This window comes from Lissotriton vulgaris, chromosome 9 (assembly GCF_964263255.1).
Source record: "Lissotriton vulgaris chromosome 9, aLisVul1.2, whole genome shotgun sequence".
Lineage (NCBI taxonomy): Eukaryota > Metazoa > Chordata > Amphibia > Caudata > Salamandridae > Lissotriton > Lissotriton vulgaris.
In genome coordinates, this window is record NC_141697.1 from 128,539,720 (window position 1) to 128,558,661 (window position 18,942).

The following is an 18,942-nucleotide window of genomic DNA, read 5'->3' on the forward strand; positions in this document are numbered from 1 at the left end:
AAAGTGGCGTGGTATTCCAACATATCTGCCTGCTCAAAGCAGGAGCTTATGTGTCCAGAAAAGGGCCCAGAATTATGGAACTCTATGTGGTAGTGAGTGTGGTAATACAAAATGCCATGTTATTCCCCACACAAGCTGCAAAATATTTGCTGGCAGAGCAAAGGAGTGAGAATTCTGCATTGGCATCTGAAATAATGAGTTTGATTTTAAAGTATAATTTTTCTGACTGCACATAGTGAGGACTTTAAAGGTCTAAACATTATTAAGTATTGAGGGTGAACAGTAGCACCTGTTCCCAGCTGAGCATAACTAACACTCAAGGGGCGAAGGATTGAACCTTCAAACGGTCTGGGCACTGTACATTTTCGATAGAGCATGAAGGATGTGTGACTGTGCAACTGAATGCCACCTCATAGCAATTACGTGGAAAGTGGAAGAGGCATGATTAGGATTGTTCATGATAATATAATGCAAGTAACAGAAGGCGGTATGACATGGGGGAAGCTTGGAAAGCATTTTGCTTTGCGCCACGTACCAGAAACGCACAGGGCAAACAAAAGCTTCTTCTAATCTCTGATCCTTTTGTGAGGGCTCTTGGAGTGTAGAATATATATATAAAGAACTTGTCTCACAAGGACATAGCAGAACTCCTACTTAACAACTGCATGGGGCAATTTGTATAGCAAGGGCTGTATGTCTCCAAAACACCAAGTCCTTTAGGCATAACCACTGCTAAAAAATACACTGTTAGGTCTGCTGCCCAGAAGAAACCATGGGCTTTTTTGCTGGGAGTAGAAGTAGCAATGTAGAAGGTCCATGAGGAAAAATAGCCACACAAAAGGTCAATGAATCTAAGCCTTAAATCCAAGGCCCTGTAAAGGTCTGGGGGCTGAAAACCCAGTGAGGCATTAGGAAATTCAATTTAAGAATAGATTTTCATAAATTGACAATTATTCTACGGTCAGTATTAGGTGGAAGGCTCTTAATGAATGTCACTATACTAATACTTTAAAGGTGGTAGCATTGTACAATGTGTTATTGAAGCACCAGTAATACATTAAATGGCTATATCCCACACCTTTTATATTCTTAAACAGTAAACCTCAATATTAATAATCAGGACAGGCGCAATTCATGATCATTTAAAAATAATAGTCCACTTTATGGCGATTCCAGACAAAGAGTCTTTCCCAGACAGGTCTACTTAAGCTATGCACCCTCCCAGAATCTGAAACAATCCATTCACACAAGATTTACCGTTTCACAAACATCTTTCAGAAATGAGTTCAAGCACATCTCTTTAAGAAGCATTCCATCCTCAAAAGATAATATCCCTACGCCCCTGCTTAATCTTCAACAACTTGGGACTTCTTTCCCCATTGGTACTTATGCAGGAGATTTAGAACCATTCCCTACTCTCAGAATGTATGTAAACCACTCATATGCCCCCTAGCTGCTCTATACAAATCTGGTACAAAACAACATGTTAACTAATCATAACTTCAACCCAAAAAAAACATGTTACCAAACACCTTATAGCACGTGGAACCACTTCCTTCCTCAACTGTATACATGATAAATAAGAATCAGCAAATGTTAACAACCATCCCAATAGCAAGCTAGACCGTCTCATTGTAACAGATATGTTACTGAACTCTGCCTCGCAAAGCCTTAGGTACTTCCTGCTATCTCCAGACTATTCAAATCTGTAACTTGAATGAGAACTGAAATATGTGACAAAATATATTAAGATTCCCAAACAAAAACCAAGTTTTCAAACCCTTATACTGTGTTAGGACTACAAATCCAAAAAATCAGGCATACTAAAATGCAACAGCTACCACCTGTGGGAAATAAAACCTTTGTCCAATACATCAGCCGAATAACAGCTTAACTTAGTGTTCCACAGTGTAGATATGTTATGACACATCCAGCAAGTGGCAGGTTGCTGCATGAGCAAATTGAGAAATCTTCGCAAGATTCTCCGACTTTTACCAACTAGCTGCCGAAAAACTGTAATCCATGCCACAGTTACTTCAAGGCTGGATTACGCCAATGGCTTGTATCTGGGCTTACCAAAGTATCTTATACGACAACTCCAAATGGTCCAAAATGCGGCTGCGAGACTTTTAATGAGGATTCCTTACAAACAATCTATCTCTCCGCATCTCCTTTCCCTTCACTGGTTACCAGTGGCAAGCAGAATAAAATTTAAAGCACTCACCCTGGCTTTTAGATCTCTGTTCGGCAACTGCCCAAATTACCTGAAAGCTAGACTACCAAGATACACCCACGCCCGGTCCCTTAGATCCAACAACAGTGTTCGCATTACAGCCCCTAGAGCAAAAAGAGCCAGGTTAGGTGGACGCACCTTCTCGGCCAATGTGGCGGTACTATGGAATTCGCTACCCCCTGCTCTCCAACAGGCTCCATCCGAAGCATGTTTTAAGCGATTACTGAAAACCTGGCTGTTTGCCCAACCACGCTAGGCACCACGTTAGACTCCAGCTCTTCTACCTAAACGGACACAACACTGTTGCTATAGCGCCGGGACACCTCCTCGTGAGGTAGCTGTTCGCGCTTTATAAAACTCTGTATTACTATTATTATTATTATTAGGTTTTCAGCTATTTCAGTCCTCACCAGGAAAATAGTTGGAACCTGCCTTTCAATAACCTCATAAATTTCCTAAAAAAAGGGTCACACTTAGTTCTGCACAAGTTAATCAGTATGGCTGGAAACATCTTAGCAAAGATCATCAAAAATCAGAACATAGAATTTCATATTCCTGCACTGATTGACTGTTAAGGCCATATGTTTATCCACTTAAAATTCAACATCATGACACCTAAACTAAACCTCAAAAAATATAGCCAGGCATCCTTTGTGAACATTGATCCTGACATGTTTAACAACACAGTGCAATCACAGATACCATTGTGTCTATGCACACCTCAAAACATAATATCACAAAACGTTAACAGCACTCCACATTGAGGAGGTCTACACACCTTATCAAACATCTCTTTTCCTTTTGTACCAGTATGATAGGCACCAGCCTTTCGGAGCTTTCAATTTCCTCTATGATACTGACTACTGTAAGAAATTGGGCTACTGTTTGAGGGGGAGGGGCGAAACCCCATTCAAGTAGTAACCACAACCCTTTTCAGAGTAAAGTCACAAGCAAACCCAAAATTAACCAGTGCTTAACCCCGGTAACTTAGCACAGAGCAGTCTGGCTTAACTTAGAGGCAATGTGTAAAGTATTTGTGCAACACTTCAAACTGTAATAAAATGAAAACACACCACAAAAGGATCCCACATCAGGTTTAGAGGAATAGATGAATCTTTCATAAATAAAAAAGACCAAAACCACAAATCTCCAATCAGGAGAACAGGAGCTATGCAATTTTAAAGATGTAAGTGAAAATAGCACCAAAAAGCATATAGGTACTAACTGTGGATGTAGATATCTAGTAGCGCCAGACAGGGACAAAGTCACAAATTCAGGCCAACCACGATGGAGCGAGAGCCAGCTTTGGGGACCCAGTTAGGCCACTGAACAAGAGTGCCTTAAATCCTAGTTGTGGAGCATTGCGAGGTCCTGTGTTGAGGAAGCATTACGCAGCCAAGGCAATGCTTCGGTACGGAGGAGCTGCGATGCAAGGTCCTGTGTTGTTGTTGAGGATTCTGTCTACAAAGGCTTGAGATGTGAAGTCCAGTGTCGAGGATGCATGACACATCGTCGACAGCGGATGAGGAAATACATTGGTTCTGAGAAGCTGCGAGGCTGCGATACGAGAACCTGCGTCATCATCAAGGCTGTTGTCGACTACAGATTAGCGATGTGAGGGCAGCGGCAGTTCCGATGTGGGCTGTGAGAAACCTGGTGGCAGAGCGTTGCGTCCGTTCTGCTCAGGATTGCGCTGTGCAGCAGAGGGGATGTGTCTGTTCGGTGGGGTTCATAGATAGGCTGGCAGAGCATCTTCAGGCTCACCTCCAAGTGTCCAGGACTGGGGTGGCAGCACCTGGAAGGGTAGGACTCATAAATGGCATCTAGGTACTGGGTTCCAGGTTATTGGAGCCTTCTGTCCCTGAGGCTCTAGTCAGGAGGCTGGCCAAAAAGCCCTTGGAGTCAATCCGGGGTACTGGGTTCAACAGGTGCAGGTCCAGTCCTTCCTAATGAGGCAAGAGGGCAGCAGGCAACAGTCCAGCACAGCAGGGCAGCAGTCCTATAGAGCAGCAGTCTAGCACCAGTCTAGCAGAGTGGAGGTTCTTTCAGTGGCACAGCAGTCCTTCTTCCTAGTAGAGTGTCCACACGTCCAAAAGTGTACTGAAGGGTTGGTGTCTGAGGTCTAGTATTTAAACCTGGGCTTTACTTTGAAGTGGGAGAAGCTTGTAGAGGCTTCCCTTTAAAGTCCTCAGGCTTCCTGCCTTACCTGGTTTGTATCCCTTTGTGTGGAGGCAGGACACAGCCTCTTCAAGTGTAAGAAGAGCTGTGCCCATCTCCGCCGTCCCATCCTGCCAGTGATGGCAATCCAGGCACACCTAAGCCCCCTATTGTGTGTAGCTATCTAGGAGGAGTACACAAACCCCAACTGTCAACTACACCCAGATGTGTGACCCAAAGATCGACTGTAGGCACTAAATGGCTAAGATAGGAAATTGGCAACTTTCCAAAAGTGCCATTTTCAGAATTTAAATTCAATACCAGACTTCACCCTAAAAGAGGATTTTTCATTACAATTCCAAGGACACCAAAGATGAAATGGTTACCTGGTCCCATTTGGAAGTTACAGCTTATTAAATGTAATAGGGTAACTCCAATGTTATCCTATGGGAGAGGTAGGCCTTGCAGTAGTGAAAAATGAATTGAATTGTTTTCACTACCATTACATGTAAAAATTAAAAGTACATGTCCAACGTTTTAAATACATTGCACCTTGCCCTCTGGGCTGTCTAGGGCCTACACTAGGGATGACTTTAATGTATTAAAAAGAAAGGTTTGGGACTAGCAAAAGGTTTATTTTGTCAGGTTGAAATGGCAGTTTGAAACTGCACACACAGGCTGCAATGGCAGAAGTGAGGCATGTTTAAAGGAATGCTTAAGTGTGTTACACAGTCAGTGCTGCAGGCCCACTAGTAGCAATTAATTTACAGGCCCTGAGCAGATGTAGTACCTCTTTACTAGGGACTTACAAGTAAACTGAATATGCCAATTGTGGATAAGCCAATATTATCTCATTTTACGGAGTGAGCACATGTACTTTAGCACTTGTTAGCAGTGGCAAAGTGCGCGGAGTCCTAAGACCAGCAAAAACGAGATCAACAAAAACAAAAAGGGGGGGGGGGAAGCAAAATGTTTAAGGGAAGACTACACTAAGGCTGACATGTCTAACAACTGCCATATCAACAAATATCAACTACCTCAATATTGTAAAGGTAAGTACATATAGGTAAGTATAGATTTACTATTTCTAACTTCACATCTATATAGTTTAAAGATATATGTATCATCAAAGTAGATATATGTGGAGGAGGGAATAGCAAATGTATACTTATCGATTTATGCATATCTTCATGATAATAAGGTTGATTATATTTTGACTGTGATATTTTTGTAGCATGATATTTAACATATGCTATTCAGATAGAATACCTTAGCAAACAACTAATTTGTTTAAAAGCTTTATTCGGTTGAGTATATCAGCCATGCAGCATAACAGTAGTTAAAAAGTACAAGGAGAAAATGTCAACAGTTTCAGTAACTACCTCCGTACAAAACATCCATAAAAACGACGTACACAGATTCATTATACAATAAGTATAAAAAGATATCCTTTCAAGAGTTTAACAAATGTTCCAGGGGCAAAATCCAGCTATAAACATCATAAAATACAAGATATAGGAGACAAAAATGCAACGGGAACGAATTCATAATACAGTTGGAGCAGAAAATAGCCCTTCATAAGTTTAACTGGAATTCCAGTGGCAAGGCCAACATGAAACGACATAAAGTGCAATGTGCAAAATAAAAAATGGGACACAATCCAATATACCCTTTAAAATACAGTCACTAGTTAATAACAATTGATTTCCTAGTATTGATGGCCTTTAGCAAAAAAGATGCTAGGTGGAAACACAGTCCCTGATCCTCCATTCTAATGAGCAGGTTCATGGCATCCTACGAGGATCTAATATTGTACTGTAAAAAAATTGGTTTTAAATAAAAAATCTTAAAATTCGAATAGAATTTACAAAGAAGTAAGATATGGAAGCAACTTTGCTGGGAAGCTCCATCACATGGGCAAGGGGTGGTGGTACTCTGTTTAACTTTAGGAAAAGCTACCGAGTGATGGGCTATTCCTAGTCTTAGGCGTGTCAATACGTATCTATGGGAAGCAATAGTTACAAAAGTTAGATGCGGTTGGAAACCCTTTACAAGTTGCAGTTGCCAATAAAATATCACTGTTGGTTGTTTCTCGATTATACAGGAACGAGATACATTTTTCGCCTCCAGAAAAGCTGTTTTAATCTCAGATTTTGATAAAGTATCTGTGAGACATGGTCCCAAACGTATATCAAAATTAAATAAGCAGATAAACCACTAACAAACATACTTAATCCATGGTATTTTGGTGCAACTATCTAACTTTAAGCAGTCTCGAATTAAGGTTTGTGTGAACGCAGTCTCTTCCTTACTCCATATGGATTTCCAGAGGAGGAGGGGGCGTATAGCCGCTAGATCGGAGATATATTCTAGACCCACCTCATTTTGTATTAATTCTGTAGAGGCAGAGGACGACGCACATAATAAACATTTAAGGTACAGGTTCTCTTCAATTAATAGGGAATTTTTTGTACAGTAGCCCCAGAGACTGCCCCATATAAGGCTGCTGTCACACACCTGGCCTTATAAATATCCACCATATCCTTTGGTATACAAGTTCCTAATTTGGCTGCAAATCTAAATATGCAATTGACAATCCTTGACATTTTCGACCTAACATTGGCATGTTCATGAACCCAAGTTCCGTTCCCTGAAAAAGTCAATCCCAAATAACAGAACGAATTGATCACCTGTACCCTAGAATCATCAATGTAAAAAGGCCTGGACAGTTTGGGGTGCTTGCCACATGCCATGATAAATGTTTTTGTTTTATTTATAAGGAGCTTCCTTTTATCAATAAATAATTTATAATTGTTAATAAGGCGCTGTAAACCAATAGGAGTACGGTGCGGTAAAACTGTATCATCAGCGTATAAGAGAATTGGTACGGTTTTCTTAAAAATCAAAGGGGAATCTGCCGAGATTAAGCTCAGTGCTGAGTCTACATTATTAATAAATAGTGAAAATAATAATGGGGCCAGCACACATCCCTGGCGGATGCCTCTTTTAACATTAAAAAGAGGGGTGCATTCTCCTGTTAGTCCATACCGCACTTTACTGGAGAGTTTCTCATATAATCTTGCTAAAAAGAAAACAATCTCCTTAGGGGCACCCATTTCTATTCAAAGTGGCCACAGGATGGAATGGTCGACCAAATCAAAGGCGCTGCTGAGGTCTGCAAAACAAAGGTATAAACGACCTTCTTTTGCTAGGGTATATTTACTAATCAATAGGTCTAGATTTACACATTGTTCCAGAGTGAATAGGCCTTTCCTAAAGCCATATTGGACTTCTGAGAGGATCATGTTTTTGTTCGCCCAGCTTTCAAGTCGTTTAAGCAAAATCCTACTCATTATCTTAATGGAAGAGTCCAAAAGGGATATAGGGCGATAGTTACTCGGTTCAGACTTAGACCCTTTCTTGTGTATAGGTATAATTATAGAGTGACCCCATGACGTCGGGATTGAATCCTCAACAGCAGCATTGAAAACTCTGGTTAAAATTAGGGACCACAATTTCATTTCATTCTTATATAGGTCAATTGGCACCCCATCAGGGCCCGGGGCCTTGACCCCCTTGCAATTTATTATACCTTCATGCACTTCCTCAATATCAATCAACAGGGGTAATACAGACCAATTAGTAGCATTTTTAATTGATGGATTACAATTAGACGCACTCCTATCGGAATTATAAAAAATGCTAGAAAAGTGTTCCACGCAAGCATCACAATTAACTAGGGAATTCAGTCCCGGATGTGATCATCCTTCAGGAAGGGACTATTCACAGTTTCCCCAAAAAGTTTGCAATCATTCATGTCTGCTGCTAAACTCAATTTATCCCAAGCTTCTGTTTGAAGCTCAACCTTTCTGCCCTCAATTGCTAACTTATAAGAAAGTTGTAACTGTTTAATACTATCCGACTGTCTAGGTTTAATATTCAAAGCCTTCTTCAAATCCCGTAATGCTCTAGAACAGTTCTGATCAAACCAACGCACGTTGGAATTTTTGTTAGTTCTACATGGTCGGCTTAAGGAACTATCTACAACCTTATTTATCTTGGAGAAGTTAATCAGTATCATTTTAGCATTGATGTCATCTTCAAGACACATATTAATTTCTTCTCTACAGTCATTTATTACCTTTTGTTGGTTACAGAACCTGCTTCATTTATTATTATAGAGTTTTCCTTGGGGGTTCTTTGCCCATCCGCAGTAAGGACACCCTTATGCTTCTTCCCTTTATCACCCCCGTGGGTGGCTGGGGCCTATAGATAAATGTTTCTCAGTACAGTCGATTTCCTCTGAGAGTACGTTTATCGCTCTCACCAGATAGGTATCTATAGTAGTGCATGATTTTTCAATCTCCCTTTTATTAGTTTTCCTCTTAGCCATCCTATAAACACCGATGTAGTCAAGTACCAACTAAGGATCTAAAACATTTAAAAACCAGGTTACAGATGTCCTATGTAAAATGTCAGAGATAAATACCAGGTCCCCCTTTGTACTGGACAGGGGGGTGGCCCGGCCCGGCCTCTGACGGCCTCTGACGGCCTCTGACGGCCTAAGACGGTCCTGCCCTTGTCCTGGGCTTCTCCCGGCGCCACCCATGCGCGTTCCGAGATGCAGGGCTCGCGCTTCCTTAAGCGCACCTCCTGTGGCGTCCTGGCACGTCTCTGATGCGGTGGCGTGGTGCGCGCCGAGAAGGACACTGGGCAATGGAGTTCGCTGACTCGTGGCGGCTCCCCCAGAACCTCCAGCGGCAGCGATGGTATTTCCGGCAGCAGCAGGTATGTGGCAAGCCGTGACAATGGCAAAAAACTGTTCTAAAGAGCTCCCGCTCCTGCTGGGGCTCGTGCTTCCTTAAGAGCGCCTCCTGTGACGTCCTGGCACATCTCTGACGCGGCGGCGTTGTGTGCGCCGCGAAGGACACTGGGCAACGGAGTCCGCAGACTCTTGGCGGCTCCCCCAGAACCCCGGCAGCAGCGATGGCAGTTCCGGCAGCAGCAGGTATGTGGCAAGGCGTGACAATGGCCAGAAACAGTTCTAAAGAGCTCCCTAGCTAATTAAAAATGATGAAAACTCCCTGGCAAAATTGTCATTAGCACACATTTGACTAGACAAGTGTAAGGTGCCTTTCCGGCTCCTTTCAGTCCTTTTGCACCAGAAATGTTATTTTCATAGAGTAGTACTTTATCTGTCTCTCAGAGTCACTGATACCTTCACTGACCCATCTGTATCTCATGAACATCATAGAAGCAAAGATCCATTGAGACTGGTGTGGTTTGTAAAGCTATTATCATGATTGAATATGACATCTGAATAGCAATCTGTGTCTTATTTATAATACTTAACTTAAATCCTTTGTGAAATGAATTTGCTGCAGACATGAGGACAATCACTGTGGGTGCAGCGACTAATGTTCTGGACTGTAAATGGAAAACCTGTCAACCTTTTTATAAACTACTATAATCTGAACGTTGCCAATAAGCATTAAAATGACAACTAAGTCCACTTGACACATGACAGTCCATGCCACAAACTGGTGGTAAGCACTACTAAGCCACTCAGAATAACAGAAAATGTCTCCTCTCATTCAGAAGCCACAATTATGTCATCACAATGTGTATACTGTCTGCAATAACCTTAACTACATACCGTACGTAGCAACGTTCAGTACGTACAATTATTTTGTTAAAGAAAATGTTCTGCAGTGCCTGCAACACGACATGAATTTCTCTAAGAAAACACATCAAATAAATACATTATCTGATCCATGAATAGGAAATCCTGAACTAGAGGCAGTACATTGTGTATATATGTATACACACACCATGGATGCCAGGGAGTTTCAGGGCCTTTTTATTTGAATGCTATCTGTAGGAAAATGCCTTTTTTCCAGGATCAACCCCATTTATTTTGGACTGAAGATTCAGGGTTTTTGACTCTGTTCCCTTAAGACTCTGCTAACCAGGCCCAGTTTGTGTGCTCAGACCCATACATGTAGAATTGGCTAAATCCCTGCATGCCTTTTTCGGTGTAGTCGGTAGTAAAATCCGCATTTATACCCCAAAGATCTTATAATGGGCAATAATTATCGCACATGATAAATTCTGACCCTCACATAGTCCGATTTCATCAGTAGGATCATTATCATTTTAGCTACCAGGCCACGGGTAATGAGGGTCTCAATATACCCTTAGAAATTAAGAATTACCTAGAGTGTTAGCAATTCCAGTTCAGTTCCACAGGTAAGTCCTCATTTCTTCATGGAGTGTCATCCGGAGACTGCTGAAAAGCAGGTGCAAGGCCCCAAACTCTGGCTGAAAAACAGGTATATGGGGTTACCCCAGACCTTTCAATACCAATGGGGGCCATAGCTCTTGTTACCAACCCCTTGGAAGCACCAGGGACCTCCTAATAAGGTCTTTATTGATCTGCAATTAGTGCATAGGTTAAAAGTGCAGTTCCTATTAAGAAAGTTTCTTCTTGATACCTTGCCGAAAACTGTCTGTGTAATTCATCTGATTTTTGAACAATAAAGTGAAGTACACAAGGACATGATGACTTATTAGGGAGAAATGAGCAAAGTCCCAACAAAAGTGTTGTTACAAATTAGGGCCTGACAAAAGCCATCCTCTCCTTTCTTCCCATGTGCTAGCAGTCCCTAAAGCTGGTTACCTATGACTAAAGGTGAGTAACCTGAGCTTTGAACACTGCAAATGAGGACTGAAAATATTTATTGAGTGTTTTCTTTCAATCTACGAGAGGTAGAAAAACTTCAAAATTACTAAGTTAATATGTAGAGAAAAAGTATGTCACCATTAAGAGTACTGCTCCCAATGATGACAGGCTAGGAATATGCTACAAAGGAAGGGATCTTTGGTGCTATGAAGATTGGCAACAGGTAAATGGCTTCATCCTGAATGGCACAATAGAACCTGATTATAAAACTGCTTAAGGAAATACTGTTATGTTAGTTATACTTAGACGTTTCAGTAACTTTAACGCTTTTGGTTATTTACAGAATCTGAGTGTGAAGTTAATCAAAATTGGAAACTTACAGGTCTCCACAACCTGGAAAAGGGGGTGGAGCCAAATTTTCAAATGTTAGCTATTACTGCCAAAAGGTAACAGTAGTAAGTCCAGCACCACAAATTGTCACCCACCTACATTGCAACACCCCCCCCTAACGAAAATATTGGACACAGGGACTTGAAATAGAACTCTATAGGAAATATTGTTAAAACAAATTACATTACTTAAAATAGTGTAGAATATAAAGAATACCAGGATACCCTGCTGGTTGATAGCACCCTCTACAAATCTACATAACATAAATAAATGTAATTTAAAACTAAAAAAATCTAAAACTAAATCATAATCATTATTTAATTTTAATAAATATTTTAACAGTATTTTTTAAATGTATAATGTAACATTATTTTGTATCAGAGTATAATTAAACTACTTTTAATTGATTCTGTACATCACTTTGAATATTTGTTAATGCATAATAAAAAATTTAATTTGTCTACATCATGGCGGAATGTATTTTTTATTTAAACTTCAGAAAAATAATTGTAATTTAATTTAATGCAATTAAATTACTTAAATGTGTAATAATAAATTAATGTAATGGTCAAATAATATTAATTATATCATTTGTTTTACTAATTTATCATAAATACCTCTGTCAACAAGATTCCAGGGAAGTCAGTGATTCTGCAACCTGACAACTCAATGACCAAGGCCTTTGTGAACCGTCAAGGAGACACTCACTGCAGGGGTTGGGCACAGATTGCTGTCCAGACTTTCCAGTCGGCGGAGGATCATCTGTTTACTTTGTCAACTGTTAACTTCAGGGGTGGACAATGTGAGTGTACCCAACTTCTTAGCAAGTGAGCCTAGCTCAGATAGCATTTCTAAAAAGAAATGCAAAGTATTCGGCTGTCCTGTGGCAGATTTCTTCACCACCAAGATCAAGGCTATTCACCCAGTGTACTGTTCATGATTTTTGGAGGAACATGCCTGGGGAAGAATGTTCCAATCTGCCAAGAGGTCTTCTACATGCCTTCTCTCCCTTACCAGTCATATCCAAGATGCTAGCCAGTCAATTGAGGTGCCATCAGAGGATTATCCTTGCTGTACCATCCTGGCACCGAAGTCTCCTCAGCTGGATTTCCACCGCAGTGCCCGGATCCAGAGCGGATTCTACCCATATGTACATCCCCTCTTCACTCTCTCCTTCCTTGTTGTAGTTATCCCTTCTGAGAATATGCTTGTTGGTGTGGAGGTTGAACCTCTAGAACCACAGAATAGGTTTTTGAGCTCAGCTGTTCAGTCTTCTAGGAAGCTGCCTATTATAAAAACTTATAATCACCATTGGGCCACTTTTCAGAAATGTGCATGGTTTACAGGGAAAGGGCTATTTGGGAATGTGATCCAGTCTTAATCCTGAGATACGTGCTGGAAGGGTTTGTCTGGAGTTTGTCTTGTTCCATTTTCAAAGCTCAGTGGGCAGCCAATAGAGGTTTTGGGAAGCCTTCAGGTGGTTTACGCTGTTTGTGTTCCATCATCCTACGTGGTTTACGCTAGTCCAAGTAGAGAGAATTTTTCTTCCTGGGACCTTCTTCTAGTTGTTTCTGAGCTTCTGTGAGCGCTCTTTGAACCCTTAGAAGAGGTTTCTTTTAAATCTCTCACCCTTAAATTAGCTTTTGTTCTCAATTAAGTTTACCAGAAAGATAGGAGATTTGAAGTCTTTAGTTTCCAAGGGTTCCTACTTTAGTGTCTTTTCCTGATAGGATGTTCCTTTGTTGGGGTCCAGGATTAATCCTAAACATTTTGTCCAGATTTTATGGGGAAGCAAAAAAAATCTTCTGGTATTCTATCCTAATCCATCCTCTCTGGAAGAGAAAGCCTTTTCACACTCTATTTGTTTAAGTAGCAGTCCCCATTTATTTGAACAGGGCTGCTTCCCTACTTCAGTGTAGTAACTTCCATGTGAACTTTGGTCCCTTGGGCAGGGGTTGGCTCCTTCTACCACGTTAAGGAGTTACCTGAACACATACATTGACTTTCTACCAGAGGAATGGGTCTTTGCGGGCAGAGTAAACAGTCTCCATCAGGGACATCTCTTTGGTGGGCACTTGGGCAGTGCCCTATACATGTCTCTCATTTAGACTTGATATATTTATTTTCAGATTCCTTCTGCGTTTGCCACTGGGGTTCTGTCTACTCTCTGTGGATGAGGTTTCAGAAGTTTGATTAGGATTTCACATGGATGTAGCATTGCATCGTTCCACTTCTGTGATGTTCTTGTTTCCAAAACTGCTTCTTTGGTTGGGTTTGTCCTCAAACATAAAGATATGAGGAGCCAATGTTCAAATTACTCACCAGTGCTGTCATTACTCTGATTTTCTATTCCTCATCCCAGATCTTACTTCCTACTTCCCTCCCATGCACAGCTTTAGCCTTATGCTTGGGCATTTGTACCAGGATGTGGGATGTGCTCTGTGCCCTTAAACAGTGTAATGTGGGTGGGGAAAGGTAACTAGTGTTTAAGGGTGTCAGCAGAGTGTCAGGCCGCCCATATGTAAGGCCTGGAAATTCAGAGTAATGGGATTACAGCTATGTAACCTGAACATTTCCCTGAATAGTCTTACTGCACAGTACAGAGTTTTCCCAGGCGAAATTGGTAATAATGTGGAAGAGCAGTCTTTGTGAACATTAAAAGTGCATGGTATTCTACTTTCAAAAGAGGAAGAATCCGTGTGAACAAAATACTGGGATCAAGTGTAATGTGCATCCAACTTGTAATCTGACATTGGGTTCAAACGCATTTTGCACTCAATTTCAGATGTATCAAAGCACTTGCAACAATGTTGTTAGTGTCCTCACTTTAATTTGGAGAGGCAATTAGGAGCCTGCTCCTCTCATCCTATGTAAGAAGTAGCTGCATGGATGAGTTGCCACACATGAGAAATGTTACTGTATTCGGAATGTAATACCCTAGGAATGATAATTATGGCCAGAGGTGGGTCCTGTGCTCATAGGACTCAAGCTGCTCCCTTCTGAAAAGACCCAATAGGCCTAAACCGGTTTGGGGTAGCTTGTGTTTACTTTCAGAGGGAGCTAGTCTGGGCTGGTCTGCTTCTATTAGAGGAGGACGAAGAATGATTTGCATATGAAATTAATAATACATATGTAATTGGTAATTCATAATTCATGCTGGATCTAATAAGATAAATCTCTGCTTGAGTTCTTGTTGTTCCTTATGGGTGGGGTTTGTTTGTTGATATTAGGGCCTCTACCATCCATGATCAATTTTCATGGATCACATTATACAGAGAGGCACTGTTTTAGGTAACATTAAAATGTCATAACAAGACAGGATACTAGCAAATGTATGCATTAACATCCTTTAGTGCCACTCCTGCAGCACTTCAAAGTACAAACATGACATCATTGAAGCAAATAACTCAAATTAAAACATAACCAGTCTCTTTATATAGTTTGTTAGTGTTTACTCTCAGTACAGGAATAGAAATATTTAAAGAACCATCTTCTGTAGAGAATTAAAAAGTTATTGGTCCAGACCTAAATGTCTAACAATCACCAACAGTAGGCGTTCTAGAATATTCTTTTGGTTGATAATGTCATATGAGGTTTTAAGATCTATTGAGACATTCACTTAGTGGCTCCTTTGTGAATATAGATAGAGAATGAATTATTTTGCTATGGGGGATTTTCAATTAAACATGTGTGTATCAATGGTCAATTAGTAAGTGAGGTAAAGATGTGTATTAGGTCTGCGGGATTCCCTAAATGTTATTGATAGAGGAATTAGGTTTTTGGTTTAGGTTTATTTCTTGTTTAAAATTTCATCCAGTCACAGCTGCAATTAGGTCACTGCACTGGTTGCCTTTAGATCAAAGGATCCTTTTCAAGTCCCTCTGTCTGACTCATAGGGCCTATTATGGCTTAGGTCCTGATGGCATCAAGTCAATGTTTCAGGGATATGTTCCTAGTAGGTCTCTCCGCTCCTCTAATAAAAATCTGTTAGTGCTCCCTAAGTTTAAAAAATCCAGGTGGGGAGGTAGAGCCTTCTCGCTGCCTGCGGCAAGACTGTGGAACTCCCTGCCGGAAAAGCTCTCTGGTCAACCATCACACTCCATCTTTCGCAGGAGCTTAAAAACCTGGCTCTTCTCACATAATTCAGTATGAGCGTGCTGTCTACTCTGTTACCTCTGTTAGCTGCATTTAGCGCCTTGATGCCCTTGGGCTTAGTTCGCGCTGTATAAGTTTAATACTTACTTACTTACTTAATGTATTGCTCAGACACTAATCTGCATGTTTTAATCTGTTATGATTTTTATTTCTCCATATTTACAGCATGCCAGGTTGATGTTTCTTTCTTTTTGCTCAAAGTATTTATTTTATTGTATTTGAGTGCACATCAGGAACCGACCCCACATCTTTATTTTTTAAAGCCCTACTTAACTTGGCTGATGACTCAGACACGTAGAGGACATGCTCAGCAGCCTGCCCCTCATGGGCCAAAGGGAAGCCTGTCTGTGCCTGTCCACTCACTAGTTAGACACCAGGCACATATACTAAAGATAGAGTAAGCTGTTACAACCCTAACTTAGAAACTCAGGGATTGCGTGCCAGCCTCCGTACACTCTAGAGTGCCCTGCCAAACTCTGTGCATCTTCATATTGCTACCCCCTTCCAACAACTCAAGCATCATACCCTAAAGTATTGACTGTGCAACCAAATAATAATGTGCACCAACAATCATTGAACTTTTTCTTAGAAATGTGAGACCCTAAGTAAAACATTGTACTTAATTAACAATTACTTTATGGATAACCAACATTGACTTGCATTACTGAAACGTAAACAAATTCTCAAATCAAGATATCTTAGTGGCCTTATCTATGGGCAATACAAATAGATCAGATATGATCTCGGGGTCCAATAAAGGATGTGTTCTTGTATTCCCTTTTAAAGACACCTTACAGGCAAACATTCCAGAATTCTCACTCTTCCACTCTTCAAAGAGGGTGAATGTCTTCGTGTGGCACTAAAACTATTTCCAAACTTTATTATAAAAGTCCTTTGGTGTGTACCGGCACCTCAGCCCCAAGCCCAACATTCCTTCATCCTATCCGCTCTCCCTTGGAGACTTTAATCTCTATGCTGACCCTACCATTCACCAAGAGGTTAATATGCTCATTGAAGGATTCACTCATTTTAATTTGGAGCAATTAACTCTCAGCCCCAAACATGATAAAGGTCACACACTCAATCTGCCTTTTGCACCAATAAAAAGTATGGCAAAATGCAACTCTACACCTCTAACCTAATGGTTAATTAGGCATTTCAACTTTCTCTACTTGACATGCATTCTCAAACTATGGCCTGCAACAACGAAGGCCCTCACCGAAGTAGACAGAGGCCCAAATTTTCAACAGAAAAAGTAGCGTTCTCACTCCACTGATCTGAACAGAAATGCGCCTGCTTTTAATAAATGGATCATATATACACTTGACACTGGAATTCCGCTGAAGCACACCAAACAGCTGTGAACTTGCCTCTTGGTGCCCAGGTTTATTCAGAAATGTATGCAAGCCAAGAAACATTGTAAGTATCTTGAATGTGGGGGGAGATTGTAATAACTCCAACAAGTAAAATTGTCTTACTTGAAAGCATTAAGAGAACATAAACAGAGCAAACACACTACAAACAAAATTGAGCATGGCAACTGTACTAGGGCTTCCCTTAACAAAATCAAAGAACTTTTTAATATGCCCAAAATTGTTAGTGTCCCAGCAGGAGGTCATTCTTCTTGTGAGGTATCATAAGCTCTTTGTGATCACCTGTACACTATGTTCCAAAATAAAATTACATGCATTCTATAGACTTTTGTTCTCAGGTCTTCCTACCTGCCTATCCCTCTGTTAGCTCCACCTGCTTCCCCTGCCATATTATTAGTCTACCCTAGCCGCAGGACCCAGTTAAATCCGGAAGGTACAATCCCTGACGCTTAAGAAGTTTGGCATCTGCTAACTTGATGTGCATACCTCCCATTAGGAAAGAATGACTTGACTGAAACTACTGAACAAGCTTACTTCTCATCTTCTGAAACGTCTGGAACCGGCTTACTTTTCACCTTGTTCTGATTTCCTCCCATAGGACTTGCAGAAACAGTAAACAAAAACCCACTTATTTTCTATCTAAAGTGATCCGTCTTCATGCTTAAAACTCAAAAATCTTCATGTTTCTATAGCATCAGGACACCCAAACGGTGTAACAGTGCACTTATAAATGTGTAATGTAAATGTAATATAAAGGGAGTTTCTATAGAACTCTCTGTTACTCCAAAGAGTGTCTATGTGCTATGCACCTTAGGTGATCACTTACTGAAAGAGATAACCACTAATCCGGCTTACAATGCCATGTTTTCATTTTCCAAAGCTAGGAGGTAGTTGAAATGCTCCATAATTCTAAAGGGGGTTTGTTCCATGTTGAAAGTACTAAGAATGAAAAGGACTTGTTCCCTGTTCTGGACAGCTGAAACCTCGGGATTTTGGCCAGAATGGGGTTGGCTGAATGCAGGCGCCTGGATGGAGCATAAAAGCAAATCCTTGCCCTGAGATACCCAGCGCCACACTGATGAAGCACCCTGTGCACCAAGAGCAAGGTCTTGAAAAGAATCCTTTTCCTGTTAGGAAGTCAGTGTGGCTACATGAGTTCTCAGTAGAAGGCTGAGAAGAGTAGGGCTGCTTAACTTTGGACCACCTGCATCTTATTAATCAAGTAATCAGACAGGCCTAAACACAGCAAACAGTACAACAGTCAATGAGCACCATGAAGAATAAAAAGTGCTTTTAGTAGTGTTACATGTAGGTTAGCAATGACATCCCACCACATTTGACTTACTTTTCCCAATGAGGAAACTCACGTATAGAATACATTTTGGTGCATTGAAGGGACTGGTCTTGTAATAAATAATATTATCATTTTAGAAATTGGAGCAAACAATATCCTACTCAAAGTTATCATTGGCCCAGTAATCAATGATGTAGAAGCAGTTGTGACTGGGACGGTAATAAAGAGGTAGTGGTCGATAGAAGGGCACAGGGTGTTGCAGTAAGATGGTAAGTTAAATAAAATTTGACTGCATGGTGTTGGAAATAAATGCCCAGTGGAAATGTTGAGGACTGGATATCATTTAGCACAAGGTCTCCAGAATTTAAGAACAACGTCTGCAAAGGTTTTCTCAGGAAGCCAGACAATCCCTGGTTAGACACCGAGGGCCTTATTTATGAAGGCCCTGCGCCACCGGTGCGTCACTTTTTCCCATTTTAAAAGTGACGCAAAAGTGGCGCAAGACCTTCATAAATAAGGCCCCGAATATTTTAGGCAAAGGGAGCTTCTTGTCGGAAATTAGATGTTTCCTGTGGTAGACTGTAAGCATATTGACATCTCCACATAGGTTGTTTTTAATGAAGAAATAGCAATAGGGGGGAAAGGGTGGGAGGCGTGG

The 18,942-nt window shown here is 41.0% G+C and overlaps 1 protein-coding gene across 11 annotated transcripts in view; it reads right to left on the reverse strand.

The window, feature by feature from the left end:
• The window catches only part of SMOC1 (SPARC related modular calcium binding 1), a 798,909-nt gene that overhangs the window by 470,512 nt on the left and 309,455 nt on the right, over window positions 1–18,942 (reverse strand). The gene's annotated exons all lie outside the window — the stretch shown is intronic.